A 21,116-nucleotide genomic window follows, 5' to 3' on the forward strand; every position below is an offset into this window, starting at 1 on the left:
CAGAAAGTGATCCTGTCATAAATATAAAGGGAAGGGTAATCACCTTTAAAATCCCTCCTGGCCAGAGGAAAAATCCTTTCACCTGTAAAGTGTTAAGAAGCTAAAGGTAACCTTGCTGGCACCTGACCAAAATGACCAATGAGGAGACAAGATACTTTCAAAAGCTGGGAGGAGGGAGAAAAACAAAGGGTCTGTGTCTGTCTGTGTGATGCTTTTGCCGGGGACAGAACAGGAATGGAGTCTTAGAACTTAGTAAGTAATCTAGCTAGGTATGTGTTAGATTATGATTTCTTGAAATGGCTGAGAAAATAGCTGTGCTGAATAGAATGAATATTCCTGTCTGTGTGTCTTTTTGTAACATAAGGTTTTGCCTAGAGGGATTCTCTGTGTTTTGAATCTAATTACCCTGTAAGGTATTTACCATCCTGATTTTACAGAGGTGATTCTTTTTACTGTTTCTTCTATTAAAATGTTTCTTTTCAAGAACTGAATGTTTTTTCATTGTTCTAAGATCCAAAGGTTTGGGTCTGTGGTCACCTATGCAAATTGGTGAGGATTTTTACCAAACCTTCCTGAGGAAGTGGGGTGCAAGGGTTGGGAGGATTTTGGGGGGAAAGACGTTTCCAAACGACGCTTTCCAAATAAAAATAAGCCCAGATAAATGTTTGCTGGTGGCAGTGGAAGTCCAAGGGCAAAGGATAAAATAGTTTGTACCTTGGGGAAGTTTTAACCTAAGCTGGTAAAAGTAAGTTTAGGAGGTTTTCATGCAGGTCCCCACATCTGTACCCTAGAGTTCAGAGTGGGGAAGGAACCTTGACAGATCCTAATTTCAGTTCAAACAAAATACAGGTGATCAAAGAAACAATAAAATACAAACAGCACTCAAATATTAATGCAAACAGATACTTTATCCAGTGATTTCAAGGGGAATAAATATATAATCTCACTATGTTTAAAGTGGCTCATTTGGAAATATGGTGTTTTTCAGAATGAATATACAGTGGAATATATCCACCTTTCCCCTTTAAATCTTCAGACATTACAAATGGGTAATCTGCACACGCTGGATAATGCTTACAAAGGGCCTTGACTTCCTCAACTCGAATCCAAACTCTTAAGGAAATGAATTATATAAAATATCCTATGAAGGTGGTCAGAGATGATAGCTTAGTGGTACTTGAGGGATATTTATAGAATATAAATAGAATTTATAGAATACTTCCTATTCAGCAATTTACAGAGATGGTTCTTGTAGAGAGTTTGGTTTCATTTGTAGTCATGCCAGGTTGTTATCTTAGTAGAAACAATGCCTCATATGTCTAGCTTAGCTGCCCCAATAATAAAACTTAAAATTTGTTGCAAACAATACTGCTTCTGTAAAATGTTGCATTTAAACTTCAGAGGTGACCTTGGGAGCACAGCCTCCCTCTTTGTTATCGGCAGCAGAATGGCTGTGCAGAATTAGAAAGCGTCCAAGAAGAACTAAGGAGGACTTTATGTGTGAGGATAAAGGGCCTTAGGATCAGGGCCATACACACAGATGTGTCTCTTTCCTCATTCTTGACCTGCAGCAGCAGGATTCTGACCATTACAGTTGGCCATGTGGACCTATTCTTCTGAGGCAAATTTTCACATAGTAAATGAAACTCTAAGACCACGTGCAACTTTCATTGAAGGCCCAGTATCTAATTTGTAAGAATGAAGGAATTTGATTGTGGGCAGCTATGATAACAAAGCTATGATGCACTCCACCACAGAGAAAAAGAAGAATTGAAGGAGTGGCAGGACAGCAAGAAGAGAGACCGAAAGGAGAACGTGGCGCACCAGAAAGAAGCCATGGAGCAGCTCTTAACAGTTATGGAGCGCCAAGCAGACACGCTGCAGGCGATACCAACACTTCAAACCTAGCAGTTTTGTGCCCACCCTCCTCTGCAGCCTCTCCTGCAAAAAACTTTTTCCCATGCGTTCCCCCCTCACACCGCCAACACACTATTATCAACCTCCTGGCTCCAGTCTCTACTCGCAGCATTCCACTCCTCCCCCCTCACAGTCCAGCAGTGTGGACTCCCACTACCCACTGCACTCAACACCCATCCCTCTGCAGTTTGGCCCTGCTGAAGTCCAGCACCCGCTGCATCGTACTCCAAAGGAGAAAGTTGGGTATGATCCCTGGACATACACAAATCTGTAGCTGTCCCGGGACCCCGCCTTCTCTTGATACCTTCCCTTCCCCCATACTCCTCCCTGCTGCTGATTTTTTTGGTTTGACTCTCTCCTCTGGTTGTCTTTCAATAAAAGAATTGTGTTTGTTTGAAAGCAATCTTTATTCTATTAAATGAAAGCAAAAAGGAGCACTGCAAAGCAACATACAATGATGTTAAGGTCCCTTCTTGCATCATGTGCACCAATCACCTCCTAGCATTATCTCTGAAAACTCATGGCGATCGGGGGAAGTCCCGGACAACTGGAAAAAGGCTAATGTAGTGCCCATCTTTAAAAAAGGGAAGGAGGAGGATCCTGGGAACTACAGGCCAGTCAGCCTCACCTCAGTCCCTGGAAAAATCATGGAGCAGGTCCTCAAGGAATCAATTCTGAAGCACTTAGACGAGAGGAAAGTGATCAGGAACAGTCAGCATGGATTCACCAAGGGCAAGTCATGCCTGACTAATCTAATTGCCTTCTAAGACGAGATAACTGGTTCTGTGGATGAAGGGAAAGCAGTGGACGTGTTGTTCCTTGACTTTAGCAAAGCTTTTGACACTGTCTCCCACAGTATTCTTGCCAGCAAGTTAAAGAAGTATGGGCTGGATGAATGGACTATAAGGTAGATAGAAAGCTGGCTAGATTGTTGGACTCAACGGTTACTGATCAATGGCTCCATGTCTAGTTGGCAGCCGGTATCAAGTGGAGTGCCCCAAGGGTCGGTCCTGGGGCCAGTTTTGTTCAATATCTTCAATATCAATATCAAATGATCTGGAGGATGGTGTGGATTGCACCCTCAGCAAGTCTGCAGATGATACTAAACTGGGAGGAGAGGTAGATATGCTGGAGGGTAGGGATAGGATACAGAGGGACCTAGACAAATTGGAGGATTGGGCCAAAAGAAATCTGATGAGGTTCAACAAGGACAAGTGCAGAGTCCTGCACTTAGGACGGAAGAATCCCATGCACCGCTACAGACTAGGGACCGAATGGCTCGGCAGCAGTTCTGCAGAAAAGGACCTAGGGGTTACAGTGGACGAGAAGCTGGATATGAGTCAACAGTGTGCCCTTGTTGCCAAGAAGGCCAATGGCATTTTGGGATGTATAAGTAGGGGCACTGCCAGCAGATCAAGGGACGTGATCGTTCCCCTCTATTCGACACTGGTGAGGCCTCATCTGGAGTACTGTGTCCAATTTTGGGCCCCACACTATAAGAAGGATGTGGAAAAATTGGAAAGAGTCCAGCAGAGGGCAACAAAAATGATTAGGGGACTGGAACACATGAGTTATGAGGACAGGCTGAGGGAACTGGGGATGTTTAGTCTACGGAAGAGAAGAATGAGGGGGGATTTGATAGCTGCTTTCAACTACCTGAAAGGGGGTTCCAAAGAGGATGGCTCTAGACTGTTCTCAGTGGTAGCAGATGACAGAACAAGGAGTAATGGTCTCAAGTTGCAGTAGGGAAAACTTTTTCACTAGAAGGGTGGTGAAACACTGGAATGCGTTACCTAGGGAGGTGGTGGAATCTCCTTCCTTAGAAGTTTTTAAGGTCAGGCTTGACAAAGCCCTGGCTGGGATGATTTAATTGGGGATCGGTCCTGCTTTGAGCAGGGGGTTGGACTAGATGCCCTCCTGAGGTCCCTTCCAACCCTGATATTCTATGATTCTATGAAGCATTGCAACAAATATTAGTGGCTTTCAGCTTCAAATTGCTGCTTCAAAGCATCCCTGATTCTTTTGGCCCCGCGCTATGCCCCTCTAATAGCCCTGGTCTCTGACTGTTCAAACTCAGCCTCCAGGTGCTGAGCTTCTGCGGTCCAGCCCTGAGTGAAGCTTTCACCCTTCCCTTCACAAATATTATGGAGTGTAAAGCACGCAGCTATAAGCATAGGAATATTGTCATCGGGCAAGTCCAGCTTCCCATACAGGCATCCCCAGTGGGCTTTTAAATGGCCAAATGCACACTCCAGTCATTCTGCAGTTGCTCAGCTTGCTGTTGTCAAGTTTTCCCGCGTATGGCTTCATGAGCCATGGCATTAAGGGGCAGGCGAGGTCTCCCAGGATCACAATGGGCATTTCTACTTCCCCTATGGTGATCTTCTGGTCAGGGAAGAAAGTCCCTGCTTGCAGCTTCTTGAACAGGTCACTGTTCTGAAAGATGCGTGCGTCATTCACCTTTCCCGACCAGCCTGCGTTAATGTCTGTGAAACGCCCACAGTGATCCACAAGTGCCTGGAGAACCATTGAGAAATACCCCCTTGCAATTAATGAACTCGGTGACTAAGTGATCTGGTGCCAGAGTTGGAATGTGCATGCCATCGGTCGCCCCTCCACAGTTAAAGAAACCCAATCGTGCAAAGCCATCCACAATGTCACGCACATTGCCCAAAGTCACGGTCTTTCGGAGAAGGATGTGATTAATGGCCCTGCACACTTTCATCAGCACAACTCCAACGGTTGACTTTCCCACTCTGAACTGGTTAGTGACCGATCGGTAGCAGCTTGGAGTAGCCAGCTTCCACAGTGCAATCGCCAAGCGCTTCTCCAGCAACAGGACAGCTCTCATTCTCGTGTCCTTGCGCCATAGGGCTGGGGCGAGCTCATCACACAGTCCCATGAATGTGGCTTTCCTCATGTGAAAGTTCTGCAGTCACTGCTCGTCATCCCAGACATGCATCACAATGTGATCCCACCACTCAGTGCTTGTTTCCCGAGCCCAAAAGTGGCGTTCCACTGTGGTTAGCACCTCCATGAATGCCACAAGCAATCTCGTGTCATAGCTACTATGTGCGGCGAGATCAACATCGCACTTCTCTTGACTTTGTAGTTTAAGGAATAACTCCACTGCCACTCACGTAAGTCACATAGCTTGCTTTGTTCAGAGGTGGTGGAATAAGCTATACCAATAAAAGCACAGGTTTGCCAATATAAGCTACCTCCACATCCCAAGCACTTTGCTGGTATTGAATACTGGTTTTCCTATACTGGCAAAGCACTCCTAGTGTACGCATGGCCTCAGTGGAGGCCTGTAGGTGCTACCATAATAATAATTACTACAAATTAATCATACTATTGCTTCCAGGAGCTGAGCCTCTCTGCCCTTTGTGCAATGCAGAGACCCCTAGCCATAACTGCTTTAAAGGGAAGACAGAGAGCTGAGTGATGGTGAGGATACTACAGCCACCTTTCCTCTCCCTAAGCAAAGTTGTGAGGTTTGCTATGGGCATACAGCAGAAGGGATCGTTTGTTCAATACACTTAGGACATTTTCTACACAGCACCCACATTTCAAGTTTAAATACTCTAACATTTCTCTCTTTTTTTTTTTAATTAAATAAAGAGGGAGATTGTTTCTCAGTGAGAGGAGGACAGCATGGCCTGGAGCAGATGCTCTCCAAGCAGCCCTGTCAATACACTTCAGCCCTGACTTGCAACACACCTGCTCCATGTGTCTCTTTCCTTCCATTTGGCTTTTCCAGAAATTAATTGCAGAAAGAAATTGCAAAGATTATGAGAACATTGGCAAATGGACAGCAAATGAACTCAAAAAACTTGAACAAAGGACTACACACAGGAAGTTTGTGGTTAAATCTGTAAAACTGAAGGCCAAAGTTATAACTAAATTAGATAAGTTAACAGAAGGTAGGTCCATCAATGGCTGTTAGCCAAGATGGCTGGGGATGCAACCCCATGTTGGAGGTTTACTTTCCCTAAATCTCCAACTGCCAGAAGCTGGGACAGGACCACAGGGGATGGATCACTTGAAATTGTCCTGTTCTGTTCATTCCCTCTGAAGCATCTGGCACTGGCCACTATCAGAAAAAAACAACAGGGCTGGATGGACCATTGGTCTGATCCAGTATAGTCGTTCCTATGTCATGACAACTCACATGCTCTTAAAGAGAGTCACTATCACTTTAGCATCTTTCCATTGCTCTGTTTTATGCACTGTGGAAGTGACAACTTGGTAGTTTACAGATGTCCTAGGTCAGGTGCTAATATTGCAGATGCTATTTAGAGCATCTTGTAGATCTACACATTCCTATACAATGCCCTGCTATACCCTTATGTCCTTGAATAATTAGTTTTGTATAATAGCATGAAGGACCAAGCTTTGCATCAGACCCCTGATTCCACATGGAGTTCCCTGACTTCCACGACACTACATAGGTTTAGGGTGTCCATGTGAGTAAATTCTGATGCAGCACCATAGCCCATGGTTGTAATTTGGCCAAGACACCAGGTCTCGTAAATTGGTATCAGGTTGGAAGTTAACACAGAGGGCATATATATGCCTAACGTACCATGGTATGTATTTTATTTGACAGGATAATATTATAGCTGCTATCTCAGCAAAGCTAACCTTCCTTTGGTGATGTCAGTGCAACTAAATGATTGGGCCCAGACCAAAAAGGTATTTAGGTTCCTAACACTCATTGATTTCAAGGGGAATTAGGAGCCTCAATATCTTTGTGGATCTGGGCTCTGCTGCCTTTTCACCACCGAGGGAGCTGAAGCTGTGAAGGCAAGGATCCCAATGTTAATTAGGTAAAGTTTTTTGTGATTGGTGGGAGGATGAAATGAACACAAGGTCATTTGTTCCATTTACTGTTCCTTTTACACAATTTTAAATGTTTCTCTATTACTCAAAGGCCTGTAAGAGGGGGAACATTGTTATCTGGTTTATTCCAAGCAGACTCAAGCAATAGTCAGCAGGAGGAAAAGAAAGAAAACCCCATTGTCTAATTATTAAAGCCGTTCACCAAGCTTGGAAGATGTCAGTTTTCTTAAACAGCCTTCATTGTAACAGCAGTGCTATAATTAGGGGGTTCCTATAAGAATCAGAAAGGAAGACAATCACAGATGTTAGTGATGAAAAAGTCCTAGGAGATTATCTAGTTCGTCTACCAGATCTCCTCACGAAGGGCCTCAAACTGCCTAGAACAGTGATTGGAATAGAGGAGTATACATGCAAGCAAAGAGGTATAGAAGCCAGAAGGACCTTGGCGAAGAGAAGAGAACATTCACTTGGAACCCAGTCAACCTCCCTGCCCCCTCCTCAACCACTGAAATCAATGGGTGGTTTTCCTTGGGCTCCAAAGAGAGTTGAATCTAGTCCAAAGAGACATTGGATCAAATTCACCACTGGTGAAAGAAGCAGCAATTCCACTGAACTCAAAGTGGCACCCACTTACACCAGTGGTGGATTTCCCCCAGTCTTGGGAGCAAAGGAAAGAGAATTACATAAGTAGTGAAAACGAGACAACGAGGCAAAGATCATCACTACAGCATTCATCTTTGAGATAAGTCCCCACCTCTCACCAGCTCTTGGGATTTTATCAAGAGTGTGCTGACGTTTGGTGATTCTTAAAACCTCAGCTCCTGGAATCGTCACTGTGAGAGAATGTCAGTTTTCATTTTTAAAAAGTAGATTGCTAGCCCTCATAGTTGCAAAGAGGAAAATATGAACCTTAAAGATTCCACCTTCAAAAGTGAAATACTAATTTGAGGGGTTTAATGAGGGGTCTTATTTTTAAGACATTCACATTTTTGGAGGGGCCTTAGTCATGATTTTTAAATGCTTGTGGTTGGCAATTCTGGTCCCCTTTGGCTGGATGCACCACCTGAGAAAATCTAATTTTTCACAGCACATAAGTGATCAATTGAATTAGAGAAGCACATTTTTTTAATTTCAAAAGGAAATTTAATCTAAATGAAACAAAGTTTGTAATCCTATTTCCACACGATACTATGTTTATGAAGACTTCTGCTTCAAGTGAAGACCCTCTTTCCAGCACTCTGCACACTGGATTATAGTAATCTGTGTACTCTCAGAAGTGGAGATTCTTCCGATTTGCATTATAAAATACACCTGATCTTCTAAAGAATACACCCATGCAAATACATATTTAGGCCATTAAGGCGTTAGACTGGGATTCAGGAGGTCTGGGTTCAGTTTCCAGCTCTGCCAAAGACTCCGTCTGACCTTGGCCAAGTGGCTTCATTTAACAGGGATAATACTCCTGTCTGTATTTTTGCCTATCTTGTATTTTTAGATGAAGTTCTTGGGGGCGCGTTGGGGGTGGGGGGAGTTTCTTACTATGTGTATGGACAGCACTCAGCACAACTGGCCTCTTCATACTCCCATAACACAAGTACTAAATATAAATTTGTGCGCCTCTGGATGTTTATGAAAGTGTTTTATTCTTAGATCCAGAATCCAAGATCCAGAGTCACAGATTACTTTCCAAAAGAAAAAAGAATCCCATGGAGAAAAAAAGTTATCCCATGGAGGAAAGCAAATATTGACTTGAAGACATTTCATAAGAACTAACCATGATTTGGAATCATGTTTTTACAATATCCCAGAACTTTGTTCTCTGCCTTTGGAGCAAATGTTTACACAAATAATATGATGATCTGGGAACAGCATAAAATGCTCCCAATGTGATACTCCAGAAGAAGGAGTACTCTTCTACATTTTTGTATGTACCTCCAACTTGGGAGGGTTTCTTTACACTTGAAACCGACTCATGTATGATTTAATGAAGATTCATTGTACACAAGGCAATATGCGGGAAAGTATTTAGCTTTTTAATTGGAAGATGACTTCTCTCTAAGCACCTGGGGCAGGATTCCATGCTGACTTTCTCAGAGAAGCAGTCCAGAAGACAGTGAAGGTAGATGGGGAGTTGCACCCTTCTGATCCTGCACTGCTCTGGGGGCTGGAGTGGCCTCTGGTATAACTTAGAGATGGGGTTGTCTGATGAGCAACCGAACTGCACAAGATTTCCACAGCATTTGCCCCCAACAAGCCCATTCCTGGCAAATTCCCCAACCCCAGGGCTTAAGAGGAGTCCCCAAAGGTCAGCACAGAAAGGCTGAGCCAAGAGTTGAATGCTATCCAGTAGACCATCCTCCTTGGGCAGGGGCTAAAGCACGGGCCGCAAACTCAAATGACCACGAGGGCCACATGAGGACTAGTACATTGGCCCAAGGGCCGCACCACTGACCACCCCACCCCCCGCTGCCCCGGCCCTACCCCCACTCCACCCTTCTGTGAGGCCCCACACCTGCCCCACCTCTTCCCACCCCTTCCCTGCCCCCATTCCAACCCCGACCCTGAAATTGCTTTGAGGTAGGGGTCAAAGTAAGTTAGAGGACTTACTGGTACGCCGGAGTCCTGAGCAGGGGGCGTGGCCTCAACCGGAAGAGGTGTGGTCTTAACCGGAAGAGGCCAGGCCTTACATCCCCGGGGTCTTTAAATCTTGATTTAAAGGGCCAAGGCTCCAGCTGCAGTAGTGGCGGCTGGGAGCTCGGCACCCTTTAAATCACCCCCGAGCTACCAGCTGTGGAGGCGGCTGGGAACCCCAGGGCTTGGGGATGATTTAAAGGGCCCAGGGCTCCAGCTACCACTACCGCAGCGGAGCCCCGGGCCCTTTAAATCACTGAGGAGCCCTGGGGGCTCCTGGCTGCCACCACTACCCCGGGGCTCTGGGCTCTGGCAGAGCTTTAAAGGGCCTGGGGCTCCACTGTGGTAGTGGCTGCCAGAGCCCCGAGCCCTTTAAATCCCCACCTGAGCCCTGCTGCCCGAGCCCTGGGGTAGCGGCGGCCGGGCTCCATCGGGGATTTACCGCCCTGACCCTTTAAATCCATTCCGGAGCCCCGCCGCTGCTACCCCAGGGCTTTAAATTGCTGTCTGGGAAAGCCGGTCCCAGTACGGCGCACCAGCTCTTACCGGCTTACTTTCACCTCTGCTTTGAGGCCAACCAAATGATTACCACCACAAATTAAGTCACTTTCACAAGCTCATGCCGCACAGGAGGCTCAGGCCTGCTGGTTTCAGTTACATGAGTGCAGTTTTCTCAGCATGTACCTCATCTACAGCAATATCCCAGCTCCAAGTGTATAGTTCTGAGCACACACTCTCCTAGCCACATAAACCTCTTTACACCTAGATGCTGTGGCCAAGATTTTCCAAAGCAACCTGCAATTTTGCATTCCTCAGCTAGGACCCCTTAAAGGAGGCTGATTTTCAGAGGATGAGGGCTCACTTTGAATACCAGGCCATTGTAAGCTGGGCACCCCCAAAAAAAAGATCACATTGAAAATCTTAGCCTGAGATATTAACAAGCAACTCAAAGGTGATTTAAGTTTACCATATCTTACACACATGCATGATCCATCTTACCTGAGATGCAGTCATAGGCCAATATGACAGAACACCTGCTCCTGACCAGTGCTGCCTGAAGATAATTAGCCTTCAATTTTCACTTGTTACATTTCCACCTGCCCCTTCTTGCAGATCTCAGAATTTGCAGTTTGGTCACATAGCTTGCTTTGAACCCTACCCACCTCCCACACACACCAGGGAAAGCAGTAATTCTGCTAAATAATTAACTCTTCACTTGCTAGCCTTTTCATTTGTGGTGTCTCAGCTAGATTTAGACCACTACAGAACACAGCATATGAAGTAAGCATTGCTGAAGGTACATGGAGCTTTTCCATGACCCTTTCATGATACTCCTTGGTGCCTTTGGAATGTACAGGGGTACCTTCTGCATTACCAGAACACGCTATACTCTGTAGCTCTTCGAAGTGGCAAATCAGCACAAGGGCTTCAGAGATGCAAACACAGCCATCGTACAAATTACAAGAACCACTACCTTGACATTGTAGAAAAATGAATTCATATTCATCTCTCTCAAAGTGGTAAAGACTATTGGGCCCATTATGCACTGATTATAATATGCTACAGTGAAGGGTTTTTTTTTTATTATTTAAGACAATGATTACCTTGAGTTTGACAGTTTCTAACTTCATTAGAAGTCACAGATGCTGGCATCATTATTCTGATTAGTTACCTTGAATTGCTTTTTAAAAAGAGAATCATCATCAGGGATCCATCATCAGAAGAAGGAAGTGGCTCCTTGTAGCAGAGCCAGATTTAGAAAACAAACTGGAGCATGAAATGGGGGGTGAGAGAGAGACAGGGCATCGGATGCTGGAGAGGAGATGATCCCACCTTCCTGAAACTGTTAAATAGAGGCTATTACATTGAAAGGCAGGAAATGGTGGAGCAGCTGGAGCAAGTAACTGCTAATAGATGCTAATGCTTAGCAAGCCAAATGATCCTGTAGCTGCAGAGAAGGATTTATTTATGGTAAATTACCCCTCCTGCTTTCAAAGCCCTCCAACTGGCAGGTGGCTTTAGGGCCACAATAGCACAAGCTGGTGATGTGTGCAATTCGTGTGCATTCTGCCCACTAAGGATAAAGATGATTCTAAGCTCTGGCATTTGTTAATGTTTGTAGGTTGATGTTTTGTCACCTGTGCCTCTGTAGTGAGGAATCAGGAAATCTGTGGAAAGCCAGGACAGAGAAATGTAGGAGGGATGTGGATGCCTCAAGGGAGGCAGGGCAGTGCACTGTGCTGTCAGTAGCAAAGCCATTCTCCCCACCTTGGAGTTTAATTGCTTTGTCCTTGCATTCAAGGGCCCACTCGACCATGCTCTCTGGCTTCTTCCTGTAGTATGCTGTGGTACTGTTCTGTAAAATTAGTCATGCACAAATCACCAGAGGGCCTCCCAATGTAAGGGGTCTCTCACATGATGCAGGCACACTCAGGGCCCGCAGGCTCAGAGGGCTGGGAAGTTAGAAGCGTAAATATCTCTGTGGATCTGGGTCAGGCTCTGTATCTAATAAAGGGACTTGTGGTTTAAACTCCATATCCCTGGTCTCACTCTGGGTACCTGAAGTACAGAGGCAGCAGTGCACTCACAAAGACGATACTCTTGGCTGCATGAGTGTGCTAAAAGGCTGACCCTTCCACTCCACTAAAGTTGCTGGTGCCAGCCTGCCTCCGCTCCCCCGATTTGTCTCCTGCTCTTACTCCCGTGGATGGGATTTGGCTTAAGGACAGGCATGGAAGAAGGAAACGCAGGGGTGTTAATGCTGGCAGCGTTGGCAGAATGAAGAGGGTAGGGGATTATTCACATAAGTGATAAGTTACAGGCCAGAGCAGAGCTATGTAGGGTTTAAAAAGACTTGATTCTCATTGGTCTAAAGCTCATTTATGCCACCCTGGTGATTCAAAGTGTTTGTAAAGGCAAAACTGCCCACTGGTGAATACCCAACATAGAAGCTTCCCAGGATGGTCATGACCAGGCATAGCCAGCTCTATCCCATTCTCCTCTCCCTTTGCACTCCCTGGGGACACATATGACCTGAGTGCCCTTGTGCTCCCGCAACTGTGGGCTGCTGCAATGGTCCCCAAAGGATTCTAGACAGCCGAGTATAAATTAGAGCTGCTCCAGTTTATGCCAGGGGCTTTGCAGGACCATTTCTGCACTACAGGTAGCTTGGCCTGAATGGAGAATTTGACCCAATAGTTTTAAACCGGATGCAGGGGAAACAGTAAGCAATAGAGAGGCACAAAAAGGGTGTGCTCTGAGCATTGGGCATGGATTATAATCCTACTGGCCATGTTTTTATATGGGGCCGTAGTGGTGATGGTGGTAATTGACGTGGCAGATGAATATAGCATGGACCAGTGTTTGTATTGTTGGGAAAGAAAGGAAGGATCAGATTTTGCATAAATTGTGGAGGAAGAAGCTGCAAGATTTGGACATGGAGGAGACAAAGAGAATATGTCCACATAGCAAAAGCTGTGCATGGGCTAACCTACCTGAGTTAGCTTGAATCCAGCTGGCCTGCCGAATGCTAGCAGTGAAGACAGCACGGCGTGGGCATCAGAGGAGGCTAGTGATCCATGTATGTACTCAGAGTCTGTGCCAGGCTTGTATTACCCACACTGAAGCCTGTGCTGTGCTGTCTTTGTCCCTATTGTTAGCCATGGTAGCTGGATGCAAGCTTGGGTCGGCTAGCTGCTGCACAGTTTTGACTGGGTAGACATACCCAAAGATGACCGCTCGGTGGTGAGCCTGGGAAGGTAGTAGGCTTACCAAGTGTGACATGAAGGGGGGTAGTGGAGAAGGTGCAGGAGACCGTTAATTGGCCCAGCATAGCCACTTATTCATCTCTGTGGTAGGTATTTATGCCACCCTGACAATGCAGTGGGGATGGGGGAGTTGTGTCAATACTTTAAGAGTGATCTAAAGAGAGAAAATAAAAAGTTATGGCTGTAAGCACCTTTCATAGCTATTTATGTCACAGTGAATTACAGTGGTTGACTACCCACCTGCTGGGTGTGAAATAAGAACGGTCGACCTTTAACCTTGACCATAGCACTGCTGTCATTGAGATTGAAATACACAGAAAAGATGTCCATAAAGACAGGAAACTCATTAAGCACATTGTTAAATAATGTGGCAGGTTTCAGAGTAACAGCCATGTTAGTCTGTATTCGCAAAAAGAAAAAGAGTACTTGTGGCACCTTAGAGACTAACCAATTTATTCTCTAAGGTGCCATAAGTACTCTTTTTCTTTTTGCGAATACAGACTAACACGGCTGTTACTCTGAAACCTGCCACATTATTTAACATTGTGCTTACTGAGTTTCCTGTCTTTACGGACATCTTTTCTGTGTATTTCAATCTCAACGACAGCAGTGCTATGGTCGAGATTAAAGGTCGACCGTTCTTATTTCACACCCAGGTTAAATAATGTGAACAACCATCCTACATGAGCTATGGCTTTGCCTCTCAGAGCAGCCAATCAAAGAGCAATATAGCATTCAGCCTCTGTTCTCTGGCTGATAGCTCCTCTCCACATAGTTCTCGTCCTCCATATGCAGAGAGATGAGAAGAACAGGAAGAGCTAAGTGTTTGACTCTTACTGTAGTTCTCTGAGAATACATCCCGATTCTGCACCCTGCAGCCCTCTAACACTGGGGCTGGCTCAGAGCACATTCAGCCCTCAGTGTAAGGGCTGCTCTAACTTGCATCCACCTACCCACAACTCCTGTGGAAGAGGCGACTCACTGCTGTGCAACCCTCTCAGCTGGTTATGGCATAGCAGGCTCTTTCTCAAGTGGCCCCTGCCGATTGCTGCTTCCGCCTGGCAGTGTTCTTCCTCTTCTCCTGACTTGGCCCTCTGTAGATCACACTTTAGTCCCATCCCTTCTAGGGTAAAAGAAAGTCCAACACAACCAAGCATCCAATCAGTCTACCACCCTCAATTCTGGGCCCAGTGGCCCATGCACCATTTTCCTCAGGGCTTCCAGTAACTTATATTCTCTTCTCAGGGGTTTCATGCCACCCTACCAGGGGCTGGTAGGGGGTTCCCAGGGCTGCTATCTACACTGGGTTCTAGTCCTAGGACAGGAAATCAAGGTTCACTCTGCTTGTCTCCTTGCTACCACCTCCATGGGCTTCTTCCTATTAAAACCTTCCCTGGGTGTTCTCCTCACCTGGCAAGAGCCTTCCTGTTCCCTACAGCTCCGTTCATCCCTCACCATCAGGAGAGTAACAGCAAAGTTTCTCCCTACAGCCCCTCTGCTCCAAACCCCCAGTCTCTCCCAGCTGGGTTTCACCTTGAATTAGGCCTGGCCAACTCTCCCAGGTGCAACCAGGTGGGTTAATTCACCTCTTTCACCATGTGTGGTTAGGCATCCCATCACAGCCGCGAAGAGCTGTTCCAGCATTCAGTGTCAGCCAGGGTCCAGTGGGACTCCGGCAAAACCTGTATGCCAGTGGGTGCAGGAGATTAGGTGGCATAGAGCTACAACAGCTCTATACCAGTCAGAAATTGCCACTACATGGGTAGAATCCTGAGGGGGAGCCAGACCTAGATTTCCAGTTGCTTTGCACCACCGGAGCAGACTCAGGAATAGGGTCCATACATTCTTAGGCCAGACTCCCATGGACCTAACATTTTAAGCTGTTAAACCCAGTAGAGTGCAACAAAAATTGAAGCCTATGGGTCAAGTGTTGCTAGTGGGTCCATAAATGCAAACCCCTATTAGCCGCAAACGATGTACTTTCAAAAGGCAACTCCTTTTCAGCCACGTGGCTCACTTTACATTTCTTTTTAAACTGACTTCGTTTCAGCTTCCAATGTTCAGCTTCATTATCCTTCCTTAGCAGCAACCCCAATCATCTATTATCAAACATATTCCAGAGAAGCAGCCTCAATAACCTTCCCATCAAGACATCTATTAATTCTAGCAATTTGGTTTCAGCCTCTATTATACAGTGTTGTGGAGTTAGTTTTCCCAGTGAGCTCACATATACATCTGTAGTCCTCAATCAATTTCATTTTATCTTCTACCTCCCTAGTCAACCTATGTTAGATTTACATGTTTATTTTATTTTATTTTTGGCAGCTCCCTCTTAATGTTCTGCCTCCACTCAAGTCACACAGTTTATATTTTCCTGTATTTCACACATCACATTTCTGTATCTCAGTTTAAATTACATCAATATTTTGTATACTGGTAGCACCTAAAAGTCCCCAAGCAAAATTTGAGCCCCAGTGCATTAGGCACTGTACAAAGAGAGCAGTTAACAGTCCTTGCCTCAGAGAGCTTAGAATCCAACAGACCTGTCAGATAAAATGTGGCAGGGGAAGTGGAGGCACAGAAAGGCAAAACCTCTTGCCAAGGATTATACAGCTGCTAAGTGGGAACAGAACCCATGTCTCCTGACTCACAGTCCACTGTCCCATCTGCTAGGCCCCGCTACATCTCATCTATACACATCAAAAACCTGATGTTAACACATCATCATTAAGGCTACGATCTAGTCACGGGTATTTTTAGTAAAAGTCATGGACAGGTCACGGGCAATAAACAAAAATTCATGGCCTGTGACCTGTCTATGACTTTTACTATAAATACCCCTGACTAAATTTGGGGGGGGCGGCAGGGAAGGGTGCTGCTGCTGCGGGGGGCATGCCCGAGAGAGGGTTGCTGGGGGGGAGGGGGCAGGACCAGCGGGACCAGCTGCCAGGGGCCCTGGAGCTGCTGCGGCCACCCTGGGAACCGCTGCTCAGGTGGTCACTAGGGCCAGCAGCCAGTGTGGCTGTCCACGGGGCCAGCTGCTTTGGTGGCTCTGGGGTCAGCCACACTGGCTGGTGCAGAAGTCATGGAGGTCACGGAAAGTCACAGAATCTGTGACTTCCATGACCTCCGTGATAGACACAGAGCCTAATCCTTATTAAGGTTGCAAAGTCAAGCACTGAAAAGTAAGGAAATACCAGAGTTAAGGCAGCTTGGGCAAATGATATTCCAGACATTGCCTTGGACCGAAATACAATTTTTTTAGTTTTTTGTTTCGGTGAAGGGGGATTCAGGAAAGATTACAACCCATATTCAGTGGAGACCCCATCTGAAAGAAATCTTTCCTGAAACCCCTATTCTGGCCTTCAAACAACTCCCCAACCTCATCATCAGAAGCAAACTCCCCACAGACCAGGACATACCTACTCAAAAGCAGCACCAGACCCTGCTAGTACAACAGATGTAAAACCTGCAGACATCTCTCCACTGCTACAGTCAGGGCTGTCCTTAGGTTTTTGCAGCATACACAGCTGCATAGGGCACCATGAAATTTGGGGCCCCAAATTGCCCCAAATTTTATGGTGCCCTAGGCAGCTGCGTACTGCATACGCTGCAGCACCAGCCCCAGCCCTATCCCTTGGCCAGCCCCCGCCCCCCCGAGGGCTGCGCCCACTGCAAGGGGCAGGTCCGTCCCTAGAGGGGCGTGGGGCCCCAGACAACTCCCTCCGCCCCACCTCTTACCCTTCCCCCTGCTCCGCCCCCATTCCACCTCTTCCCCCAGCGACCCTGCACTCACCGGCAGTGGCAGGAAGCAGAGCAACCCGGCTCCAGCCCGCTCTACTCCGCCAGCTCCCGGCCGCGTTGCTCCGCTTCCTGCCGCTACCAGTAGTGCGGCAGGGGGGACCCCTTCCCCCAAGCCCTGTTCCCTGAGCGACATGGCTGAGGCTGGGGCAAGGGAAGCGGAGCGGGCTGCTCCCGGTCCCCCACTAATCCCCTGGGCCACTCTGGGCCTGTGAGGCCCCCAAAAGTGCCCCCTCACAGCTCCTGCCTCCCAGACCCGGGGGGGGGGGGGGGGAGGGAAGGGCTGGGGCCCCACACAGCCCTCCCGTGGCGGCGGGCGGGGCTGCGTAGGGCACCCAAATGGCTAGGGATGGCCCTGGCTACATTGATCATCACTCCACCACAACATACCTTTCAAGATCCATGGATCCTACACATGCCTATCACAACATGTGGTGTACCTCATCCAGTGCACTAAATGCTCCAACAACTACTACGCGGGTGAAACCAGACAATCACTACGCTTTCAAATGAACTCACACAGCAATGATAAAAGACAAAAAAACACCCTATCACCTGTGGGTGAACACTTTCACAAAGTAATCACTCTAAGTCCTCATTTTCAAAGGAAACCTGCACAAAACACTTTCAAAACACAAGACTGGGAGCTTAAATTCATAACTCTGCTAGACACTAAAAGTCATGGACTGAACAGAAATACTGGATTTATGGCTTATTACAACAGCCTGTAACCCACTTCCCCTCCTCCCCCTTTTTTTTGTCCTATAACTGCAGAGGTAGTAATGAGCCACTCAACCTTGAATAGTCCCTTAGAATATGTGCTAACTAACTATGCTAAACTATCTGTTCCACCTTGCATTTTCCTGTGACACCTGGAGTACCTTTCCCAGAGCTGAAGGAGAGCTCTGTGTAGCTCAAAAGCTGGTCTCTCCCATCAACAGAAGTTGATCCAATAAAAGATATTATCTCGCCCATGTTGTCTCGCTAATTGTCCCAGTGGTGATTTGTGATAAGAGGCAGTGTAGCCTAGTCTTGATATTAGCAAGTCCTCATTCAGAAATATTGACCAGAATTGCGCTAATTCTCCTAGTAAACATATAGTTAGTATGTCTCTGGTTTATTCACCTATCAGAAGGGTTCATGTGAATCACTGGTAGAGGTATATAAGCCATATCCTCCCCTACCGTGTTCCATGTATATCAGAAATAAAGGGCCCGATCCACCATTGTCCTTCACCATGTGCAGTAATTTGCACTAGCACATATTCAGCATGGATTGCTATTGCTCTGCAGTTGCTTTTCACCTACATTTTGCACTGGTGTAAATGACTTCATGCAGAGGTAAGGAGCCAAGCCCCAGAAAACATGTGCTCCTATAACTTCAGTGGTGTGATGCCAGTTTACGTATGCTGAGGATCTGGCCCATCTCATGTCATTCTCTATCATTGTGACTGATATACACATAGGGCCAGATCTCCAGCCATTGTAAATCATTATTGTCCCACAGACTTCCATGGACAATGGAGCCATGGCTCCATGGAGCCACAATGATTTATCTAGCTGAGACTTTAACAGCATCTATCTGATCCAGACATTTCAGGCCAGAGGTTAAACCCACTGGCATAAGTGCATTCAGAATCAGGCCCATAGCTTCCATATGGAAAGTATTATATACTATGTGATCCCTAAAAAATTCAAAATATGTTCAGCTAAACTGATGATCCTAATGCCCTTTAAAATCCCAAGGGCATTTATTTAGTAAGAAAGAATTACTGGAAGCAAAGGAAAGAAACATCTTTGAAATCACAGCACAAAATTCATCCAGAAAATTAGATCAACAGCTAAATGCACGGATGTGCAAATTCTCAAGTGGTCTACTTGATTACAAGTGTCAATAGCATCAAAGTTCAATAGACTATTAATAGATTGCAAAAGTTCCAAATATTCATTGCTGCAGCTGACTATATTAGGATGCCATGCCAAAAGCTGAACAATTCGAATCAGAGTACTTTAGATTTCAGGGGAGGGATAGCTCAGTGGTTTGAGCATTGGCCTGCTAAACCCAGGGTTGTGAGTTCAATCCTTGAGAGGGCCATTTGGGGCAAAAATTGGGGATTGGTCCTGCTTTGAGCAGTGGGGCAAAAATTAGGGATTGGTCCTGTTTTGACCAGGGGGTTGGACTAGATGACGTCCTGAGGTCCCTTCCAACCCTGGTATTCTAATGAAAGAGAAATGTTTTCAATGAATACAGAATACCTGTTCTGAAAAAGGAATAGTATTAAGGCACAGAATCTCTGCATCAGTGGAGCTATATCAATTTAGGGGGGAAGGATAGCAGTGGGGCAAAAACTGGGGATTGGTCCTGCTTTGAGCAGGGGGTTGGACTAGATGACCTCCTGAGGTCCCTTCCAACCCTGATATTCTATAATTTCTATAAAAAAGGAATAAATAGGAAGATACACACACACACACAAAAATAAAAGGATCCTGAAAAAGATAATCTTGGTAAATACTACACCATTCCACTGGGTTCAACTGATATGAGACACAGAACTAATACTTTAAAAACCAAAGCAAGTGCGTTAATCTCTCATCTGGCTGAATGAAAGACACTACTCAGCACACTGGCCACTCTGGATTTGATAACTCTAAGGACTCAAAAATAAAAATGGGATCAAAGTATATGTTTGAAATACACACACTAAAATAAGAGGTGACATCCTCAGTTAGGCTTTCTTCAGGCTGCAGAAAAAAAATAGAAAAAGGTTAATTTCAAGGTTAGAACTAACCTTGTTCTATTTTTTTCCAAAGCCCAAAGCGGAGCTTATGGCCAACATGTCACCTCTAATCTTCTTTACTATCCACACTGTTGGTTTTGTATTAACCTTTTCTCTTAAGTTTTGCAGTCAGAATTCTAATGCAGAGTGGATTGTGTTACTGTGTTAAGCAGCTTGGGCTTGATTTTTTTAATCATTAGTCAACCAGGCATAGAGAGTTGCAAATGTTAATGACAATATTATCACCCACTTACCTGCAAGTGATAAAGAAACAAACACAAATAAAAAACAGAGGGAGTCACAGCAGATTTGCACTGATGAACCACTTCGGTCATTAGTGAAAAGCAGAGATTAGGACAGTAGTGGAGAGAGTGGGCATGACTGTACTTCACAGGGAATAAATAACCTAGGGTACAGTAATTGTGGGCCATGTATCTGAAATGTAAATGCTGTACCACATAACTGCATTTTCATACAGCTGGTCTTCAGTCTAAAGGAAACATCTGGAGATCAAGAAGTCCTTCAAGTTACAAATATACAAGGAAGGAGAATTGTTTTGGAACTTGATAACAAGTTGTTCATTGATCATACATCTATTACAATAAAGTTACAGCTTGTTGCTGATGGCTAAATTCAGAAGCCCTTACTCAGAAAACTCCCTCTGAATTCAAGATTGATCTTCTGTGGGATTTTCCTGAGTAGAGACTGATTAAATAGTGAGTAAAGATCTCAGGATTTGGCCTGGGAATTTACTATGCAATTGCAAACTTATTACAGTGCATACTACAGAGTTTACAGTCATTTTGCTACTGGTGAATAAGATGGATTGAACTTCAGCCCTCAACTCTAAGATTCAGAATAGATCCATTTATTATTAAATTAAGCTACCCTCCTCAGCTGCCCCTCCTCCTTTCTTCCCTCACTGGTCCAAGACTGAGTTTATTCCAGTCATCTCAGCATATTTCACTCTCCACACCACTTCCCTACCTTCCCAAGAGGTTTTCTGCATTCAGTAAGGATTTCCGCAGAGTCCAGGATTCTTTGGATAGGATGACATAACAATGTGGCTATTTGAGAAACCTAGGGGATGTAAAAAGAACAGGAGTACTTGTAGCACCTTAGAGAGACTAGCAAATTTATTTGAGCATAAGCTTTTGTGGGCTAAAGCCCACTTCATCAGATGCATTCAGTAGAAAATACAGTGGGAAGATATATAGATAAAAACACACAGAGAACATGAAAAAATGGGGGCTGCCATACCAACTCTAACAAAAATAATCAATTAAGGTGGGCTATTATCAGCAGGAGAAAAAAATCTTTTGTAGTGATAATCAGGATGGCCCATTTCAAACAGCTGACAAGAAGGTGTAACAGTATTT

The sequence above is a fragment of the Chelonia mydas genome, chromosome 7 (genome assembly GCF_015237465.2).
Source record: "Chelonia mydas isolate rCheMyd1 chromosome 7, rCheMyd1.pri.v2, whole genome shotgun sequence".
Taxonomy (NCBI): Eukaryota; Metazoa; Chordata; order Testudines; family Cheloniidae; genus Chelonia; species Chelonia mydas.